Genomic DNA, 23970 nt, shown 5'->3' with positions numbered 1-23970 from the left:
TGCAGAAATTTCTTTTATCTTAATGTCAGTTTTATCTTAACAACAATTCGATTTATAACAAATAATTGAAAAATTAAAACATTAAATTAAACAAAACTTTATACGTTAGTTGGTAAAAGAAATCGGTAAGTATTTATATTATCACCTGTAAATTTTGCGAAATTCAATTTTAATTAAATACAAATTATAAGGAATCTCACTGCCATTTTCATTTAAATTCGTATTTAAGTGAGTTATTATTTGAGTAGCAATCTGTCATTTCATTCTATGCTCATTCTCCAGATAAGATTTCAGCCATTTATTCATTTATATTCCTGTTCCTTTTTTCTACAGGCTTATCAGTCATGGGTAAGAAATCATACAAACGAGTTGAAGCTACCAGGCCTAAAGTATACACCGAATCAGCTGTTCTTTATAAGCAATGCAAATGTAAGATCTTTTATCCTTCATGACAGCAGCTAAAAATTCTTTAACAATGAATAAATTCTTTAACAATGAATAAATATAATTTGACTGAGAAGTATGTATGTACTGTATAATATGCTTAAATACTCATGAAAGGGAAAGTTTTGACAGCATTTTAAAATTTGATCTTTGCAGATCGCAATTTAAAGGTTGGAAATTAAATCGAAATCTTCCTAATCCTATTACAGTGACCGTCGCCTGGGATAACTACTGACCTGACTTTGTTGTAAAAGTCTTACAGTGTTAATGGTCACCCTGGCAGAAGGGTTTTATATATATAAATATAAATATTATATGGGCATACAATGTCTGTGTATAAGCATATATATTTTAATTAGAAGCATTGTCTTGTATTACATGAAATACTTAGGTACAATGATGACAGTTATGTGCAAATTTAAGTATTATATGATTTCATATTTACAATACTGTTACTGAGATAATTACAGTAAACTTGTAATTCAGTTACACAGTGACTGAAATTTCTATGTTATTTATAACTGCTTTACAACATTGTTTCTAACAAGTACATGCAATATGGATAATAATAAGCTTGCATTACAATAGTTTTTGCTCCTGCAGTCCAGTTACTATTCTACGAGATGAGCTATTTTCTAATGCTGATTTTCAATGGTTGTAATACTCTCTGGCTTATTATGGGCAGGGCGATAATTGACTCAATTTTCTTATAGCTTGGCTAATTTTCTTGGAATAGTTGCAACTGCTATTATAATTGAAGAACACTGCGCTAAAAAAAAAGGGAAAGTTCTATATCTCCCGTTCTACTGGGCCGATTGACGAAATTCAAATTTCTTAAAAAAGTTAAGTAGAATTGTAGATTCTACGTAATAGCGAAGATCAAATACCCACTTAAAGTTTCGGGAAACTGCTGGCATGTTTTCTTCGCTGGAACTACTTCATGGAAATCTTCCATATAACTAGTTTTGTATAATTACCGTCCAGATTTTTGCAGAGTACTTGATCTTTATTACATCTCTTTTCAGTAAATTTACTTTATATATGCTATGCGATTCCAAAAATAAGCTTCCAATAGGATGAATATTTGCACATTCTACTGAATTTCCTAGACCTGAAGATTTTCTTTTACTTCAAAATTTGTATCTTACGTCTGCATAACTTGCATTTATTCCATTCGTCTTCCTATTACTGATAGGAAATATTAAAGTTACGTGAGAAATTTGGAATACCGAAGTTCATATGAATGTTGAATAATTAGAATAAATCTGGCATTCTGTCATAATTGAACAATACTCTGAATAATAAAATTTTAAGAAAACATCAGTTTCATTCATGTGAATAAAATAAACACATTTTCCAAAAACACATCCAGGAAATCTATCACAAGTGTCAACATAAATGATCTACAAATATATTTTTAAGTATTTAAATAACTCATAAGTTGAAGATAAACCAAGAGAAAAAATATCGAGAATTCATTGGAATATATCAACAGCAAAGATAAAATAGTTTCCAATAGCAAAGAGAAAACAGTTTCGAAGTGTTTAAAAGAGTACCGAGAGCACACTCTCTCAAAGCATTTGCAAATAAGCAACGACATCACAGATTCATAAATTTTATGGAATATGACATTATTTAAAAAGTTTCGTTCTGATATAGGAACATACTCATTAAATTATTAAATGTGGGTATTCTGTACGTATTTTTAAAGAAATAAATGTATACATTTTTAAGGAAATTTTGCATTCTATTTGGTAATAATATTGATAAGTTAGAAAATTTTTCTGTATTGAACACATGTGTCTACGAAATTCTTTGCAAAAGGCAGATAGTTAATAATCATTTTGATACATCATTAGAAATGAAGTGTTATAGATGAAAAACAATTTAAAATTAACCAAGAGTACAACGGAGTCTATGTATAAATTATTTTGCTAACCAGTTATGAACGTTTAAGTAGGATATATCCAGAATCTTCAAAATTAGTAATGAAACGTTCAGTTTAACGTTGAGATTTTACTAAAGAAGTCTCTGTAATAGTAAAATGCTCGTTCAAATTGTGGTAACAGAAGGAAAATATTTTCTTTTTTTATAATATTCGCATGATATGTAATAAAAATGAAAGCATGGCCCCGGTTTAGCAATGGAATGCAAGGTGTTAAGTAAGAAAAGGTTGTAAACTGAGTTTTTGTCACATACGAAAGGCACTGAGAAAACGAAAATTAGAAATATATTAGCACTGGACTAGGAAACAAATTTTCAAAAATAATCAAGTGGTATGAAAATTAATCAAACAGTACAACATGTACAAATTTTTCTTTGCAATAACTTATGAATGTTTCCGTTTCAGTAGAATGAAATCGGAAAGTACAAAGTTGGTAATGAAACACTCATTTCAGCCTTCGAGATTTTATCAAAAAGTGCAATAAACACATGTGTGTGTTGTTAAAATTCTACTTGAAAAATGAGCATTTAAGGAGAAAAGTTAAAGTTAAAATATAACACTTGTTCATCAATACAATGTATTGCTTATGTACGGTTAGTTTTTCATTTAGAAATTGATAAAGAAGAAACTTTTGAGTCAAAGAGAAACATATTTACAAAACAATGTTTCTTAGTTTCCTAATAATTTAAATCAAGGTGCTGATGCTTCTCATGAATGTCAGATATTTTCTTAGACATGTTTCTAATGAAATTAGTATATAAACTTCTTTTAAGAAAGGAATAGACTTCATGAGAAAAATCTATGATAGTGCAAGTCAGTGATTCTTGGTAACTTCGAGAAAATATTCTGTATGAGCTGAGTTAACAGTCTTTATTTCCATAGTATACTAAGATAAAAAATTCCATTTCTTTTCTTAATTTTCTGATTCAGCGTGGTAGTGTTATTGAAGTTAAATCTTCTAAACGTGGGAAACGTTATTAAATCAAACAATATAACTATTTAATAAAAATTATTCCAAAATCTTTACAAGGCAATGTAAAAGATAAATAAGGAAATATTTGAAAATTCAATGATTTGCAGTGGCCGTAACGTTAAAAATTGGTAATACTCAAAGTTTTCAAAAGGTTTGTGGAACCACGATAACACTATAGTCATCCGTAAATAACTTCCATCGAAACTGAAAACTTTATGCACAACATTTACTTGGAATGCAGGAAAACAAACATTAGAGGATTCAAAATGAAGATACTTTCCGGAATGAAATGTACAGTATTTCAGGAAGTATTCACTTAACTTCTAACTTCGTTGTAATGAGTATATGTGAGACACGAAATGCATTCGGATGCGAAAAAAATATCAAACATTTAACTATCCGGCAATGAATCAAATTTCATTGGAAATGTAATGGCATGAAAAGCAGAAAAATATATCTGAGTAGAAAACCTTGATGATAATATCTGAATATGTTTGTTTTTTTAAGGCGAAAAATGTTCACTGCAGTTTCCGTTAGGGCTCAAATGAAGCAGTTTGCTTTTCTGAGTTGGAAAAATTTCACTTTAATTTAAGACGAAACATCGCCACTGTTAGTTCGTCTGTGGTAAAACCCATGTTAATTTTAAAATGTAAGGGAGAAACAGTTACACTTTAATTTTAAAAAGTCGAAAAAAATTCATTTACATTTTTTTAGGTCGATAAAGTTTCACTTTAATTTTTTTAGGAAGAAAAACATTTTTTATTGGTTACGGTATACTTCATTCTCGCTCTAACCTTTTTTTCTTTTGCGTTGTAATATTTCTGAACCTGAATCTTCAGAAAATGAAATCATTCTGATTTATCAAATTCCTTCTAAGTGTAGAATATAGTCTTCAAAAAGAATATTTTAGTATAAATAAATGCATTATAAACTAAAATATGATTAAAAATACTTCATTATTTTTCAGGCCCTATTCCTGAAACTGGTTAAGGTTTTTATTCCTGACTTATCCCATTCATTTTCAGAAAAATATTCATTCCTTGTTCATGTTTTCCCTACTTAGACATTTTTTCCCCTTCTTATATGTTATATTTCACTATTGCTCTTTGGCTTGGTAGGAAGTTTTTTTCATGGATATTGCATACCTCTCCTATACGTCTGCGACTGTTCTAATAAATTACATTACCAACTAGTGTAAATAGTATCTCTAGATATATAGGTATTCTCTTGAATGTTTGCTTAATATGTAAATTTGTGAAGCATTTCTATTTGAATACTTGCATTTGAATTTTTCTTTTTAAAATTAATTCCTACTAAAATGTATTAAAGGTTCATTTAAGTTACCAATGTTGAACCATAATATGGAGTTCATGTCAATATTATATGTTTTGTATGGTATTTATGCAAAAATGTTTCTCATATCTGTGAAAAATTAAATAACGGATTTACTTAAAGAGCTGTAAGAACTCTAAGTAAAGTAATGTCAGTTTGAAATGTCTATCTTCAGTTAAATTGAATATATTGAAGTTACGTTGTATTATTATTCGGAAATTCATGTCAATATTCCTGGTTATGTAGGATTTTATTTGCTATGTATCATAACTTAAAAATCATTCTCAAAAAGCTGTAAGAGTTCAGTGTTTGTCAATTTGAAATGCATATCTTAAGTTAGAAGGAATATATTAAAAAGCTTTGAGACTTGTAAAAATAATGATCATACTCTTTGAAAAAAGTATTCCGAGCTGAGAAATTTTTATATTTTAAGTAGGGAAAAAGATGACAAAGTTTCACTTCCGTGACTGAACATTAATTCCATGTCCAGACATCGTTTCGTTTTAGATGTTTTACACAAATATGGCTCTATAGTGAATTTAAAATATTACATTACAATGTGGATATTCTTCTCTTTAGTTAAAAATTCTGTAGCATGTTAAAAATAAGGCTATATTAAATTCAAATATAAAAGTGTTTATGAAGGTCTGCGGTAAATGGTGGGATCACATTAAAAATCCGGGTGAAGTTTTCACGTGATAGAAATCAAAATTTAACGTATGTTCGGTGATTTAAATACAATGTGTACAAGAAAATCTAAGATATTTTTGTAAAATATTTAAATCAATCTGTGTTAGTAATATATCTGAAACCTCCTGCTCAATAAAAAAGAATGTTCTGAATATATTCATGTAAATTTCTGTAGTGTAAAACAAAAAGAAATGAAATACTGTTGGTACGTATTAAACTTGGGTAGACAATAATAAGAAATTTCATATTGTTTCGTATGTATTTGAACTAACCTGGCTAGAGATGTCCATATATTAGCTCAAGTAGATTTTATGTTGTGAAAATTTACTATTTCTGAATTAGAAGGTTTAATTCAAAGTCAGTAGACCTTTAAAAAATCCGTATAAGTCTGTATTTATATTTAGGAAACAAAAAAGAATCAGAAATATTAACAGGGATATGTTTGAAAAACATGATAAAGGTTAAATGTAAGGCAAAATGTTTAAATGGAAATAGACAGTTAAAAATTTACATTTTTTGACACATTTTGTGAATCTTTTGAACAAGAATGGGATGTGTAAAAGAGAATTCGCGACGTTTTAGTATAGTGTTTCAAAAAGTTAGTATAATACGTTAGAAGAGAAAGTTTTGTATATCTTAAGTATTAGTAGCGTAAAAAAATAAGAAGAAAAATAATATGCTAAGTAAGCTATATGGAAGGAACATCGTACTTATTGGTTTAAATTTGCAGAAAATATTATCTATGAAAGCCTCTAGAGGGAAATTATATGCGTGTAAGTTCCAGCTTAAATTTCATAGGCAGAGAAATATATATGTAACTTTACGCTTCGATAAATGGTGGTGTAACATCAATAAGTATTTAAAACATTAAGAAAAACTTTAAGAAGAAAATAAAAGAAAGAAAAAAGGAATGAGAGAAGAAAATTCTTCAAAGAATTAAAAAAATACTTTTATATAAAAGAAAAATTAAAAATTACTTTTTGAAGTAAAATATAAGAAAAAAGACCGAGTTCGTAAAAAAGTAAGAAAAAATAGTATGAAAATAAGTACAGCTTTTGTAAAACAAATAAAGTGAAGAACGTAAAACACGGAAAGGAAAGATTAAACTGAAGAGGAAAAAACCTTTTGTAAAATAAAAAGAGAAAAAAAATTAAAATTGTGAAAACATATTACTTTTATAAAATCTATTACTTTTGCAAGTTAAACGCAGGGGAAAAGAATGTAAAACTTAAAAATGGGGGGGGGGGAAAGAAAATCTTATGTTTGTATATAAAAAATATGGTGTGAAAATTAGTACATTTAATTTAACGGCGAGAAGAAAAGAAAAATACGTAAATTATGTTTGTAAGATAAAGAAATGAGAAATTTTAAATATCTTAACCTAAAATAGAAACAAAATAAACTTAAAGTTATGAATTCATTCATTATCGAGGATATACAAAGATTTGAGCAAGTTGGAACATAATTCCCTGGTTTCAGCTCTTCAAAGATGAACAAAGAGTATAGATACGATCGGATAGATAAGATCAAATAATATGATTCATGAGATAAAAGCACGGCTTTGTGTAATCGTCCAGGTTTCCCATGCCACAGATGGACAAATAATTGAAATTTACATATAAATAGATGAAACTTTTCATTAAATATATTAATTATTAAGTCAAAAAGTATAATCAATTAAAAATAATGGTTAATAACTTGTTCAGGATCCACGAAAACCAATCAAAAAGCGCTATGGATAAGACTACTACTCTCTAGCAGTCGTTGCTGAACTAAATAGAATGTTCTAGAAATTCTAACATGTATCTGCATGCTGCAATCAGGTTGCGAATTAAGTATGACATCCGAGCAGCGCGGAGTTCTACGTCAATGGATAAGTGCGGACATGAAAACACAAACAGGATAAAACTTGCGGCTGACGTGCAATAGCAAGATGGTGAGAATGCGTGATGACGTCACGAACAGGATGAAACGCGTCCAGGGTTAAGAGGCGTGGTTGATGACGTAGCAACCCCGCGTGCTCCTCCGTAAATCCCCCCCGTTGTACGCCACACAGTCCCAGCGCCTCAGCGTCTCATAGCCCCAAACCGGCCTTTATTATACCTACTTGCGGCAATGTACATTTTTTCCCCTCTTCGTATTTTTTCGGATTTCATTCTTTACCTGATTGGTCATGATCATTACTCTGCTGGCTCGTTGAGAGTAGGAAGAGACAATTTTTATTAAATTTAATCAGTTTTAAATCATCTGCATAAAAAATATGAAATTTGTGAACAAATCCGCATTGTCTACTTTTTTGGTTATGATTAAGTAGAACTTGGTCTTCTTAAGCAACAACGAGTTAGAAAGGATCTACTCAGTTTTTTTCGATAACTGTGTCTGTCTGATATGAACTGAAAGGTTCACAGGAATAATGCTCACAGGAATAATGCTTACAGGTATAAATGCTCACAGGAAAAAAGCCCACACAGAAAAAAGCTCACATGGAAAAATGCTCACTTAGAAATATGCTCACACGGAAAAAAGCTCACATAGATATATGCTCACATGGAAATAAGCCCACTGATAAACAAAATATGTAGAAATATCCTTACATTAATCAATCAATAATTAATCGATCTGGACATCGTACACCTACTTAATTTTTAAAAGAAAAATTATTTAATCATTTGAAAAAATTATTGGACAAATGCTCAAATTAACCTTTTCAGAGGCGGTATATAAAAGAATGAAAACTATAGTAAAATTTTGCATGTACTATAGTATTTTATACCACTGCACCTGTACGACATTTTTATTCTTCTAACTGCCAATAGTTAATTTTTGTTTTTCTTTACTCTATTTTTGCCTACTTTTGATGTGTATCTATGGGAACTGATGTTTGAATATAGTTATGTAAGTTTGAAAACCAAAAAAAATCTAGAAGACCACAGTTTCCAATCGAAATGTGGAATCATTATGAAGCAGCCTCCGAAAAATCTCCTAAAACAATAAATTGTTACAAAAGCTTTCATAAGGTACTAAATTCATTATTTAATTATAGCCATCCCAGCATGTGGTTTTTAATTGACGGACTGGAAAAAAGATTTAGCCTGTCAACGTTTAATATTAGCTATTGTAAATACAGGGTGTACTGAAGTTAAAAATATATATATATATATATAAAAACTTACATTAATAATCGCGAATCATGTAAGAGACTATGATGAAATCGATGATAAAATTAGATATTTACAGGTATTAGCTAATATTCAGTAATTTTATGTATTTATAACTTTTTGAAATATATATTTATGATTTATATATAATAAGGTATCTTACGTAATTTAAACAAAATAATTATATTTTTTAACAATTTTAAATTGTAATAATTTTTCACTGTATATTCTGTTTCATTTTAATTCCTTCCTCCTCTCCTTTTCCTAATTCAAAACAGTGCATTTGTTAATCTTATTTAGCAACTGAATCTACACATAAGTTATACAGTTTTTGATATATATATATATATATACCATAGATGTTTTAGTAATTTAAATAATTTTTCTTTGAAAAATTCAAGTAAGTATACGATGTTCAAATCAATTAATTTATTGATTGATTAATGTAAGGATATTTCTACGTATTTTATTTATCAGTGGGCTTATTTCCATGTGAGCATATATCTATGAGAGCTTTTTTCTAACCGTGTTTCCGTGTGAGCATATTCCTAAATGAGCATTTTTCCATATGAGCTTTTATTTGTGTGGGCATATTTCTGTGTGGGCTTTTTTTCCTGTGACCATTTATACCTGTGAGCATTATTTCTGTGGGCCTTTTTGCTGTGGGCATTTTTCCGGTCACCAAATTGAAACCGTAAACTACTGTAAAAATAGTTCTTTCCCTCTTAGCTTGCATTTCGAACTAACTACTTTTCAAGTACAGGATTATGAAAATGTAAAAGAGTTTGTAGCTCGAATGGGGGGGGGAAGTTGAATCAATCGAAATAGCGATTCCAGGTCTGTAATGCAATAGAAATAGAGGAGAACCATTCCTTATTATGATCCGACGGCAAACCCAACCCAAACACATTTCTGTCTCAGCCATTCTTTTCCAAGACACAAAGGTGCTCTGGCATAAAGATACAGAAATGTCCGGCAGTCTTATGACGTTCAGTTTATATCATGAAGAATGAGGCCTTTATTAAGATGACAAGACGCCCATATCAGTATCTTAGTCACCGACGCCCATATCAGTATTTTAGTCACCGACTCGGCAAAAAAGTGACTGCATTATTATAAAATCGTCTGGGTGGCAGGAGAAAACATTTTCCCGCTTTCATGCTAATAAAGATAAAAACTGCAAGAATTACATCCAACAATTAGGAGTTTGCGAAGAGCTAACAACAATGGGATTAAAATGATACGTTTAATTACATCTACCGTTAATTTATCTTTTTATTTTTGTTTTCTAGGATGTCATTAGTTTTCATCTTCCAACCAGTTAATTTTTCATTTTATTTTTATTTTATGACATAAATCCTACAATTTTTATTAATCTTTCGTCTTTTATTAAACCGTCGGTGCCACGCGATAAAGCAGACACGACAGTCATCAGCGCCTCGGGTATTTATTCGAATTCCTAACAGTCCCATCCGCTTCTGAGTAGAAGTATGTAATCTTACTGACGCAGGGATGGTAAAATCATTGTTATATCAATACAGTGCTACCCTTAGCACTTGTTCTTGTAAGATATATATTTTTTATGTAATCAAACTTAAGTGTTCAATGTTAAAAACTTTTCATTATGCACGTTATTACTGGGTAATATGATACCCAACATAATCAGTGAACAAGAATTACGGAATTAATTTTGTTTTATAAGGGAAGATAAATGTAGAGAAAACACCAAACCAAAAGCTTTGTGCTTGCCGATAAATTGCATGTGACTGTTATATTGAACGTGCACAATTTCCGCGATGTTGTAGATACAGGTTAATCGTTTCTTTATTTATATGGAATCTTTTCTTTGACCCATTAAGTAGAAAACATTTTCAAATTTTTGTCGCTAATGAAGAGAGGTCTTTCAGAAAATGGCCCATCTTCCAGCAAAGAATGGTGATTTCTTTATATCTTAAAATTAAGCAAAGAAATTACATCAGGAAATTTTCATAGGAGTTACGAGAAAGGTCATCCACTCTTGAAATCTCAGTTTCTTGGAAAATAAAATTATTAACAAATTTACTTATCGAAGATAGATGTAACAGTAAAATAATTATCTTTTCATATTCAATAACTAAAGAGATTAAAAATTGTAAATTTAACGAGATTTGACGACACAGCGCTATTTGGAAACTTACAAAATTTTCAAAATACAGTTTAGAAAAACTCGAGAAAACGAACATCCCCAAGCTGATCGTTTCACACAACGAAAATGTAAATTAATTAATGAGAGATAATAAGCCACAGATATGTTATTATGTACTTTGGCTGTCGACACAATAAGTATTTGGCACTGTCTATGCTGACAATAGCTTAAAATGTAAAAATTGAGTAAAACTGATGGAAATATTTTCACATTTGTTTCAATGTTGCATTTAGCAAAAATGGACTTGACCTTAGTCCAAAACTAACCCGCGTCATTCTCAGCACTTCTGATTCCATATTCGTATCATCTTTAATCCACAGAACTCTTGCAGCATTTCTGTCTGCCTGTGCTAATGCAATCTTCAAGAATGTACTTTCAATATCAGCTGTCAAGGAGACCCTTTCTCAATCTGAATTGGACCGGGGTTCAGACAGTAGTTAAGGGAAACGGAGTTTATTACACTAGAAGATGCATCAAAAACAATTCTCATTTTTGTAGTTAATTTATCTTCACGAATTACTGCTTGGTGAGGCATATAATAAACTTAATGTTTACTTTCAGGCAAACTGGAATCAACCTTTTCGGCTATTCCTTCTGCAATATGCTTCGAAATAATTTCATTATACTGATTAAGAAAGGAATAAATTAGTTAAATTTATTAACTAATTTTTGAAAATGTCCTATGGCAATGGCATAGTTATTGGATAAAAATTTAACATTTTCATTCCACGGAAGACTGACCTCATAACGACCATTAACCATATTTATAGAGCTTTCGAATTCCCTTGAAACCTCATCATCTTTAAAATTTTCATTGCACGCGATTTCCAAATTTTCGAAATCAAATATTTTCTTTAAAATATCTGTTTCTTCTACGTTTTCATTTCTAACAATAGTTTTCATTATTCTAACTCCGCTAGAAATCGATATAATTGAGGCTTCAGATCTGTTGAACACATACCGAAGTTTCGTTTTCACTCCCACTAATGATTTTGGCATTCGTTTTATTTTTCCAGTAACAATAGTCCAAAAACAAAAATTTAATTCATCTGCCATTTGTATTTCCATCTGCTTGCAATAATCACACCTTTAAGTTCTAACATGATTTCACAGGAATTAAGCCTGAAAGTTTTCTTACATGTGAACGTACAATAATTTCGTTTTTATCAAATCGTTCTCTTAATAGTTCAACAGATAAATCGTAATTATTTTGCATTAATGTCAATCCTTGTATACATTTTAATGCTGAATTCTTTAAGAACGATTTTAAATAGTTAAATTTATAAATTTTTGACAACTGTTTATTCTCAACCTTCAAATTGTCCCCAAAATCCTTGACAGTTTTCATATTTGCCGTCAAACAATCCTATTTTTAGTTTCGGCAGTTTGACATTAGGATAATTAATCATTAATCCTTCTTCAGAAATTCTAGAGGATTCATTGTGTGCATCAGTTTTACTTTCGCTTTCACGTTTACACTTAAGGTATCTTTCTAGTTTCGATTTTGGAACTCGTAATTTTTTCGCGATATTCCTGGCTTGCTAGAACATCAGCTTTAAGCATTTCTAAATGCCTTATGCTTTTAGAATCTAGCTGAAAGATCTGATTAGCTTTTTCTTCTAACTGCTATTTTAAATCAACCAAATCGTCGTAATGCATATTGTCCCCTTTTAATGTGTCATTTATTTTAGTTAAAAGTCCGAAAGTCTTTTACTCTTTGACGTCTCTATTTCACTAGGCTGTGCCATTTTCGATTACTACAACTCTCATTAGTTCGACTCCATAAAACAAATCGGATATAAATAATAGCTTTTACCTAGTTCTCGATCTTCTGAGCTTATAAAGAGAGTAACTGAAAATTACTTAGCTTTTAATCCTTTAATAACACATTGTAACGAGGGACAATTCACTTGACAAGACACATCTTACACATCTAGCTACATTCTAAAAACAAAGTAAATAAAACAGTTTTAAATTCAAGAGCTCACTATTGCCCCCTATTCGCTAAGTTCGCAACAAATTTTGTGTCAAACTGGATAAAAAGAGGGCGGAGACATTCGAAATGCTTTGGAAAGCCTACGGTGACGGACCGATGAAAATAAGCCAAATTTTCATGTGGCACCTTGAAGGTCGAGAGTCCATCAACGACGAAGACCGCTTAAAATGCTCGTCGACATCACGAACCGACGAGTTGCTCAAACGTTTGCGCAACAGGGTTCGACGCGTCCGAAATAAAATTTGCAACAAGTGGATCTTGCTGCGTGACAATGCGTCAACTCACACCGCGCTCATTATCTCCGAGTTGCTGTCCAAAATGGGTGTGGTAACGTTGCCTCAGCCGCCGTAGAGCCACAATCTGTCACCAGCGGACTTCGTTTTGTTCCCAAATATCAAAAGAACCCTGAAAAAAAGTCGGCATGGGACGCTGGTGGCAGTAAAAGCAGCCGTGACGACTCCTGAAGGAAATTCCTGTTGACGACTTCCAAGGCGCCTTCAATTATTGGGTGAAGCTTTGACAACGGTACATCGAAGCAGAGGGATTATACTTTGAAAATTTCTAAACTGATATTGAAAAAATAATTTAAAAAAAATCGTTCCGGGACTTTTTGGGACAAACCCTGTATACATGTATAAAATGTAACAAGATTAAAGCGTAGAGATCTTGATTAAATTAACTTCAAAGGCCAGACTGTTATGCATCTAGACATGAAACTTTGCTAGAATATTTTTGACGATTTTTGCTGTTACAAAGGAAAAATTCTTAAAGCGCAGAAAATCATGAAGAAAAAAAAAATTGCCTCCACATTTTTTTCTTGTTTAATTTTTGTTCCATCTACAGGAATTTAGCAGTTAACTTTAACTCTTTTCTTTAAATGTATAGAATTAATTGTACTGTTTTCTCTTTATATCCGTTTAAGGTTCACTTAAATTCTCCAAACTCGACTTTACTGAAAACTTAAAGAAAAGTTTTCAACTTATTGGAAATTATTGGAAATAAAGCGGGCATTTTAAGAAATGTCTCTCATCCGCTGCGAGAAGACCGAGAAAGGCTTTTGCACTCAACGCATTTGCGGGAATTCGAACCCAAGTCAAACTATCAGTGTCCAGCCTCTAGTGAACCACAGTGTAAATTAGATATCAGGTTATGTTAATTAAAGAAAGAAAAGCCCACGGGGAGAGCTATCTGTATTCGTGATGGGCTTTCTAAGAGAAACTGGTTCGTATTCGTATATATTCGTATAAAACCAACCATGCAGCCAGCTTGTTTTCGTGCTTTCGAGCACAGGTTCAGCGGGCTTACCCACTCGGCGGCTGTGGAGCCTACTGTAAATAGAAAGTTGAAAATACACAAATATAATTATATATGGGAATGCAACGCTCTGTGTGAAGATTTTACAGCCTTTTAAAACTTCATCTGAAGGTTCGTCTTTGGCCGTGAATTTCGTCAGAAATTTCGCTACTGACGAAGGAAAACTCCATATTTAACCCTTTGAAAATATTTTCGCATTTAATTCTTTTGCTATTATGTTTATTTTGTGAGTGTATTCATACAGCCTTTTTTGAGGAAAAACTGAGATTTCAAGATTAGAAAAATTTCCTCCTTAATTTCTTCTCAACAAATGAGCTCATATTCTATTGCTTGCTTCTATAGCTGATGTGCGTACTTTATAAAGTATTTATAAAGTACAATTTGCTCAAAATCTAACATAATTCAGTTTTTCAAAAGAAACACTTTATGGTTCTGCAACTTTCTACAAAAGTACTCGTACAATAACTACTGAATATGATCAGTATGACAGAGTACAATCAGTAATTACCACTTCAAATTACTGAGATTGATAAATGCAACACAATATACAATGCTTCAAATGAGTAAACTCGCACTGTGTTCTCTCTGTACTCTCAACATTCTGAGCTTAACTCAACTGTAAAATAAGCTGAGAACTGATGCTGTTTCGTGTCTTATAAAGCTTTCATCTGATGCCGAGAAAATTCCAATACCTTAAATTTCTCGAAACTTCTGAAAGGCACATGTAGTTACAGTTACATTTACATGGGGAAGAACTTGTTACAGTTAAGCAAGGATCCGACCAAAATGTCTCCAAGTTCGGCGAGGTTTGGAAATTTCTTGTTATATTTATCTATAAAAATTAGTTGCCAAAACCTCCACCAGCTTGGCGCTATTTCACTAATTTGGCGATACAGCCATTTACAGTCATGTCCATAAATTAAGGATAATGCAAAATCAGGCAAAGGAAGAGTTAGAAGCAAAACAAATTTGACTTATTTGTAAAGCTTATTTATCAAACAAAAGGTAAAGAGCAAAAAAAGATGCTATATGTTTGATATTATTAAAAAAATTAGCGATTTTTTCTCCCTGGATCAAATTACAAAAAGCACTTATTTACAAAAAACCAATATTACATGGTTGGTATAATTGTTAATATATTGTATGTCTCCCAGACCATGCAATACAGTCCGTACAACGCCTAGGCATGCTGATTATCAAATTATCGATCTGATCTTGGGGGATATTACACCACTCAAAAAGCAATGCTCTCCGAAGTTCCGGTAGACATGTAGGAGGAGGTTGACGGGCTACAACTCGTCGGCCAAGCATTTCCCACACGTGCTCTACTGGATCCAAGTCCGGTGAGAATGTTGGCCAGTCCATACGGGTGATATCCTCCGATTGAAGGCATGTTCGCTTACGATGTTTGCACGGTGAGGACGGGCGTTGTCATCCATAAACACAAATTGTGCGCCCATAGCGCCCCGAAACAAACGTACATGCTGTTCCAGACTGACGTTCCGATAGATTTGGCTTGTCATGGTTACAATTTGAACATGCAGGTCAGTTCTGGAACCCAGAATAATTCCACCCCAAACGAGCACTCCTGCACCACCGTAACGGTGTCCTTCACTGATGTTTTCTTGTCGGTATCGGGTACCAGGAGCTATCCATATGAAAGTCCGGCGAGAATCAGACTGCAAGCTAAACCTGGACTCGTCGGAAAACATCACACAAGCCCACTGCTGCGGTGTTCACAATGCATGCTCTCTACTCCAGGCTAACCGCAGGCTACAGTGATTTGCGGTAAGTGGAACGCATCTGACAGGTCTACGAGTATATAGACCAATCTGCCCTAAGCGTCTGTACACGGTCTGCTTTGAAATTGTCGTAACAGTGGCTGAAGAGAGCTGACGAGACAGGTCTGAGGCTGTGCTCCGCCTGTTTCTTTTGGCAGTAACTGCCAAATACCGGTCCTCATTCGGCGTTGTAACTCTGGAACGACCTGTGCTGTAACGTCTACTCACATTACTATCATCTTGGAATCGTTGCCAAAGCCTGGAGATGACACTCTGGGCAATTCCAAATTCGTCTGATACTTCCAGTTGGGTACACCCACTTTCCAGACGGCCGATAATTCTACCACATAAAAAATCATCCAAATGCGTCCTTTGTGTCATAGCTATTCAGTTAGTGTACTAAAATGCTTATAAAGCGCCTGCGAACAATTTTACTTCTTTGCCTGTATTCCTTATATATTACTCTCTTACACTCTCGTCATTTTGACGTACCATCGGTGTCATCTGGTTACTTCCTGAAATTTGCATATGATTCTTGAAGATGTGTGTAGCGATTTTACAGGTGATATATTTATTTTAGAGTTCGATTTCCGCGTGCCTCCGAATTATCCTTAATTTATGGACATGAGTGTACTTCAATCTGAAATGAACCTTATTTTTCCGGTAAAACTTCATATTTTTTAGACCTTTCGTGTTATATTATACAAGAGGTACTATAATTCATATGTATTTTCACTAATTTTTTTTTACATATATGCAAAATCTGTAAAAATATTTTCATTGCGTCACTATTTGCATAAGAAGAAAGATAACGACTTTTAATAATGTTAATTATGTTAAAATCTTTTAGATGCTATGTGGCGAATCTTATATTTCATCAGTCGGAACTCATAGCCCACTAATGTATAGGTAAGTGAAACTTGTAACATTTTTATTAATATATTTATTTGAAACGGAATATTGACTGATAGATAGATATTAATTTTGAAGTCAAAAACAAAAAATCAGCGTTATATTTGCAAATTTTCACAGAATTAGCTTCGAGAGCGTTACCGAGCCAGCAGCCTCAGCTGCCAAAGTGCAAATGAAGAGATAAAATATAGTGATAAACTAAGTAAGATAAGAATGGCTGGACCTGAGTTAAGCTACTGGCGCCATCTATTGATGAAACAAGAAAACTATAGCATAATTTCCTCAAAGACTGAAAGTAAAGATGGATTGGAATTAGGGTCGTTAACTAGAACAGAAAAATTTTTTGTATGTGAAAGGCTTCTAGAAAATCTAATTCACCAATGGAAGATGATTTTTCAATAATTTTGGCTGCAGAAAAATGGAAAGCATGATTTTCGGACCAACAATGCTGGGGAACAGAGGACTTCTGTGTTTCCTTTTTCTTAACATGTTCCTTAAAGCAAAATTTTAAGGCTCTCTCTTAGTTTGATTGATGTAAATTAAACCACACGGGCAAGGAATCCTGTAAATACCCCAGGATTTCAAATCCGAAATGGGGTCTTTAAGTATGAAACTCGGAATTTTATTGATAGGATAAACCTCCCGAAAGTTAAAAAACTTTAATTAACGATTTAGTAAAAAGTAATTAATTTAATTAACGATTAAGCAAAATCATTAAAATTATAAGATTCCTCCAATTTTAGGGAACTGGAATGTAGCACTTCCAGATGCAAATTCTAACATCTTGGAGGACCTAATTTACTTCATTTTTAATATATTATATTCTCTAATATTAAATTTGTTCTATGAATTGTAACGGTACACGCGGTATCATGTGGAAGTATGAAAGAACTGTCCATAAAAAATAGTCACTTTTGGAGCATTGCAACTTTTCTACATGCTATTTATCTATCTCTGATTTGCTAGTTGGTTGAATTTAGGGAAATTTTTGAATATTCCGAACCTTATTGCACAACCTGTGGATATATTAAAAGTTTGGTCTGCAAAATATGTCATTCTTTATACGACATGTTTCAAATATAATTTATTATTTAGAGTATTTAATGTATGGCTCTAAAAGGAAAAATATTTTTTGGTAAACAACATTATGATTGAAATTGTTTTCGGCATTTATTCATTTAAAATACCTGTTATATTTCAGAGTGATAGGAGCAGTGTCTAACTTAGCAGAATTTGCCACAACATTCAACTGCCCATCAGATTCACCAATGAATCCAAGTAAAAAGTGCCCACTTTGGTAAGGAAGTCAGTTGAGCAAATCCAGAATTTAAGAAGAATTTTTATTAATGCGTTATTATGGTTTATATTTTGATATTTACCTTATTGTCACCAAAGGTGTGACTTATATGTTGCTGTAGTAAAATTTTGAAACTTGTATCAAATTCTTAAGTAACATTTGTCTTTAATAAAAGGTTAAAATTTCTCTCACATTTGACTTTCAGTAATTGTTTACACTATCCTAAACTATAAACTAAAAGATACGGCAGCGTTTATCCGAAGTTCCTTCAAAAAAAAAAAAAACATTCTTTCAAGTAGATACCTCTCATTGTGATTTTTTTATAATTAAAACAATACAGTAGAATGGATTATTTGGTTCACTTGCTAAACTTAAAGTTTTCCTGCTTTTCAGTAGCTCTCAGCGTTATTTTGAGCTTTTTTAAGAGGAAGACTTTTATATGAGACTCTTTGTGTACTTTATGTATGCGTGTACATATGATAATCTGAAGCTGAAGAACATTTAATAAATAAATACTATTAATCTACCTTAACTTAAAATTTAAGCTATTTCTTTGAAAATTAGTATTGTAACAGTTCTTGTATTTAATTTGCTATTTTTAGTAGAATTATGATTAAAATTGTTTTATATCTTCATGCAATGCAGCACGAGACATATTTGAAGAGAAAGCTACGCCGAGAGAGTAAAAATACAGGAGCACGCGCATTTAATAAACAGATATCTCGTAAATGTAGTCTTTTGCTTTACATAAAACTTGAGTTAAAATGTAACTACTGTGAGATATTGCGAGATTGTATGTATATCTCTGAGAAAATTTTGGCATTTTGTTTCATTTCTCGCGATAAGAATTAAATTTTTCTAACATTTTTATCGACATGTGCATTAGACAATCCATTAGAAACTCGTACGAACGCAACACTTTTTGGTGTCAGGAGTGAAGTTTTGAATGCCAATTACAAGAGCGATGGAAAAGAAATTCAGGCAATTGATGACTGCATTTGCTGCATTCCAAGAAAAGAAGGAAGGGGGTCGTTAACTCTGTTAAAGGAGAAAGGAAAGCGAGCCAAGCACAGATGAAAGCGGAACAGGAATCTGTTAAAGCAAAGATGAGAGCCGGTCAAGTATCACTTAAAGACGAGATGAAAGCTGTTAAAGGAAGGATCATCTGTATAATAGAAAACAAATTTCAATCTATGGAAGGCAGGATAGACGTGGTTGAAAATAAAGGTGGAGAAATTGAAGAGAAAGCTTCTTCTGTCAAGGAACAAATAGAAGAGAGAGTTTCTGCCGTGGAACAACAAATTGATGACAGGGTTTCTGCAGTTACCAAGGAAGTTGATATTTTAAAGAAATTCGTAGCGACGGCAGGGAGCAATTCCGATGGTTTTAAATTCTTACCCAAGTCTGTTCGTCCCTCACAGACGCTATCTACGCATGATGGGAAGACATCTTGGCAAGTTTATAAGACGTAGTTTTGAGTAGCGGCTGAAGCGAATGGACGGGAATCCCAAGCTAAGGTCGGTCATTACGCCACATCTCTGAGAGCAGACGCAGCAAATATCCTGCAGACTCTTACCGAAAACTAGAGATTAGACTTTGAAGCTCTATCCGGCGCATAGGAGCTGCGGTTTGGGATGAAATGTTTGAAAGACTGCAGTAGGCTTTAATTAACCCTTTAACGGTTTGACCCGGAATATCTCGTACTTTTACGCAGGATTCTTAGCGGTTTGTCCCGGAATATTGTCATTTAAATATAACCTCGAAACCGGACTGTACCGTGTTTTTGTTAGACTTAAAAAACACGTCAAGTATGGCGAGCCCACAATTTTGTCTTACTTCCCATATGCCTAAGGGGACAGGCATCGCTCCAACCCCGACGACAACAGGTGATAACCCTCAATAGCGCGGGGAGAAATTTTCTTGATGTTTTACGATAACGGCTGTTGTACCTCTCACATACAGCGAGGATAAGTCTGGCAACAGCTGCAGGAAGAAAAACTTGGCAGTGCTGGAATGGCAACAGCGGATGATATTCTATAGATTTTGATTTTGATTTTGAGTCGAGGTCGACTCGAGATTTGAGTCGAGATTTGAGTTGATTTTGAGTGATTTTGCGACTTTTGCGATACTGTTGCGTTATAACATTTTGAGTTTTGGGTGAATGAAATGGAATCCGCTGTCCCGCTGTGGATATTAGTAAAATATATTTTAGAAAATTAGCTGCGTTGAATGGGATGAAACCTTGTGTTTGAATTTGCGGTATTTTTCCTCCTAAAGTTGCGTCGAGTTCAGAATATTATGCCAGGCTTATTCACGCTGGTGCAGATAAGTTAAAATTTTTGTTATTGTTTTTATAGTGTATAACTTGAAAATATATGAATAGAATTCTATTAAATAAGCATCCAAAATTCTGGAATGGTGTTTTAAAATTTTAGATGTAGAGTATTCACTTTGCTATGTCGGAGCCAGTGGCAGTCAGGTGTAAAGTAAAATGGTTTTTGCTCCACGACATAACAAAATGGCGAGCCAGCCAGGATTGCGATCCTGATTCGAATGTGTTGGGATTATTATATTAATATAGTTGAGAAAGTATTGTTTTTGTTATATTATACTATTGTAGAAGTAAATATTAATTTAAGTGTTATTTGGAAACGTTATGCGTTTTATCGTCTACAATGTTGAATTTCGTATTTGTATTCGAATTAGTTTCAATTTTCAATCGAAAGGTTATGCGTTAAATCTTCTGCGGTGATATTCAAAATAATTTTGTTTTGCTGTATTATGAATGTTATGACATATTGTTATTCATTTTTATTATATTGAGTAATATTTTTGGAATTGCTGAGTAAAGACGTTTTTTGAGGATTTGTCGGATTGATGATAAAATTAGAGTTTGAGTTTTAAGTGAGTCTGCATTTAAAGATAAAATGGATGTTGATATGTTGAAGAAAAAGCCTGCAACGGCACGCAGTGCCTTTACTAGGACGGCTAAGATTCTAAAAACCGAACTTTGTAAAGATGTTCAAGCGGATAGAGATGTTTTTTTTTTTTTTTTTTTTTTTTTTTTTTTTTTTTTTTTTAAAGAAACTCAGCAAGTTTCCCATGTACCACATAGTATCACATGGGGCTTACAGAAGTAAGTATGAAACACAATACAAAATAAACAAGAGAAAATTGAAATAAAATCAAGGATGATTACAAAGTTTTACAATGAATTGACAAAAAATGTTAAAAGCACTTCTCTCGGAAATAAATTGGTAAAACTCTGGAGGCCAGTTAATATTAAAATTTTTCAGTCCCAGTTTCAAGACTTTTTCTTTCGCTCTCATATTTAGGACATAGAAGAAGCACATGTTCTACATTCTCCTCGCCGCCGAGGCCACAGTCACAGACAGACTCAGGACTCAACTTAAATCTGTTCAAATAACTTTTAAAATTCACATGTCCAGTAAGAAACTGTGTTAATTTGTAATTTGTAAAGAAATGATGACATAACAATCTCATTTTAATAGAAGGGAAATATCTCCTAGTTAAATTCCCTTTATTTGAATTAATGAATTCGTGATTCCACGACTCCACAATGCTTTCATACATGACCTTCTTATAGAAGGAATTAGGTATATTGACAAAAGTGTCAATTTCCCGCTTAGTCGCAGTCTTAGCAAGGAAATCGGCTCGTTCGTTCCCAACAACACCTGTATGACCACGAACAAATGAAAATGAAACCGAAATATTTTTATCCTTTAGATTCTTCAATTCTTTTTGAATCTCGATAATGATATTATTAGAAGAAGAAATACATTTTAAGATCTCCAAGGATGAAAGGGAATCAGTGCAAATGAGATAGTCTGAAACAGCACTATTTTGTTTAGAGACCCATTTGACGGCGAAGTTTATGCACAAAAGTTCAGCTATGAAAACGGTACATTCATCTCTGATTCTAAATTGAAAGTGCTCAAATTCAAGACCATTTTTGAAGACAACAAATGCGAGACCAACCTTGCCATCAATTTTGCTGCCATCAGTATAGCAAGTTACAGGCGAATCACCCACAATTTTATTGCTAAACTGAATAAAATTAATAGCATTTCTTTCTGAAGGATGAGGGAGATCAGATAGAGGTAAAATACAGTCATGCTGAGAGACAGTAGAAGCAGAAATATTTTCCTTATAAGCAATAGAATGAAGAATGGCAATGTCAATTGGAGGAAAGCCAGAAATTGCATAAACAGACTCATAGCTTACGGTACGATATCCACATATGACCCGCAGAATTATCCGTCTTTGAACGTGTCGTAAATATCTATAATTTATCTTCTTCTTGAGCGATATACCCCAGGCTCTAGAGCCATACATAATAAAAGGTGCAATTCCTTGTTTATAGATGAGCGAATGAACGTTGTAATTAATACCGTATGTGTTACGTGCAATACAACTTAATCCACGCTGTAATCTATCACATTTCTCTGATACATAAGTTAAGTGTTGTTTCCAAGAAAATTTACAGTCAAGAAAAACCCCAAGATATTTCATTTGCTTTACCACAGTCAAAGGGGTGCCATCGAGAGATAACTGAAATGCATCATAACAGATGTTTCGCTTTTCAATAATCATAACCCTGGTTTTATCAGGATTAAAATCTAATTTAAAACCTTTTGACCATTTGGAGGCGAAATTTAAAGTCTCTTGTGCCTGTAAAAAAGTATCAGAAAGGTCCCTACTCTGGAAGCAAAACAAAACATCATCTGCAAAGGCTATAGTATCACAACAAGCAAGATTTTCCAGTTTTAATAGGAGATCATTAATAATAATATTCCAAAACGTAGGTCCTGAAACAGAACCTTGAGGGCAACCCCTTTCAAGGTGACGGATTGCAGAAGCCGAGCCCAATTGCAATTTGGCCACCCGATCATTTAAAAAATCAGCAGCAAGTGAAAAAATATTCATTGGAAGTTCTACTTTTTTTAGCAGATTGAGAATACAAGGCCACCACGCATAGTCGAAGGCGCCTTTAATATCCAAAAAGACCAAAATAGTGTGCAAGTTTTTCTTTTTTCCTCTCTGAACAATTTCATTCAAACGTAAAAGAGCGTCTTCAGAACTTTTTTGAGGTGTAAAACCATACTGATTACCAGAAAGAAGGTCTCCATGACGGAGATACCAGAAAATTATGTTAATAAAAAGTTTTTCCAAGCACTTACCCAAAACAGGAAGTAAGCTTATACATCTAAGGTTATCTAGGTGAGGAATCCTAGACTCATTTCCTTTAGGAATAAGAATTACTTGAGCATGTTTCCAAACACGTGGGAAAATGCCAACATTTAGGCAAACGTTAAAACGTTTATGGAGAAATCGAGGAAACATTAAATGAAACTGATAATGATAAAGATTGTATTGATTAATGATAAAGATGTATTGAAAGACAAAATTTTGAAGTTGCAGATGATAATTGGAGTTGAGATCTTGCGATTCAGAAACACTAAATTCAACGATTAAGGGAAAAGCTGCTGAAGATGATCTGGAAACAGAGGTCATAGGCTGCGAAGAATATTCAGATGAGTTTATCACGCTTAATCGTCGGGTGAAAGAGAATATAGATAATGCGGTTAACCGTAGTGTCAATACGAGTTCTAACACGGATAGTAGCATAAGTGCTTCTAATGAAAAACGGTACAAGTTGCCGAAAATTCATATTAAAAAAACGATGCACAATTATTAAGTTACCTTACATTCTGAGGTCAATTTAAAAAGATCCATGAGGATAAAGAGCTTAATGACGTTGACAAATTCCATTATTTAGCTCAATCAATGTTACCCGGAATTCGAGCTTGTGAGTTGATAGATAGTTATTGTTTAACGGCTGAAAATTACCCGAAGGCCATTTCTGCGTTTGTGGAGCGTTTTGGAAACAAGGAAATTTTAACTGAGATATATCTGAGGGAA

At 32.9% G+C, this 23970-nt stretch overlaps 1 long non-coding RNA gene across 1 annotated transcript; it reads left to right on the top strand.

Annotated features, from left to right (window-relative positions):
* Positions 1-335: 335 nt before the first annotated feature.
* Positions 336-18231, top strand: LOC146994369 (uncharacterized). Its single transcript, XR_015043860.1, has 3 exons — positions 336-429; positions 16669-16727; positions 17932-18231. It is a non-coding gene; the product is annotated as an uncharacterized LOC146994369 (long non-coding RNA).
* Positions 18232-23970: the final 5739 nt, after the last annotated feature.

The sequence above is a fragment of the Stegodyphus dumicola genome, chromosome 11 (genome assembly GCF_044657685.1).
Source record: "Stegodyphus dumicola isolate Sdum_Otavi_A_Nest chromosome 11, ASM4465768v1".
Classification (NCBI taxonomy): Eukaryota; Metazoa; Arthropoda; class Arachnida; order Araneae; family Eresidae; genus Stegodyphus; species Stegodyphus dumicola.
Note: the sequence above shows the minus strand (reverse complement) of the source record. Positions and strands in the feature narration are given on the sequence as shown.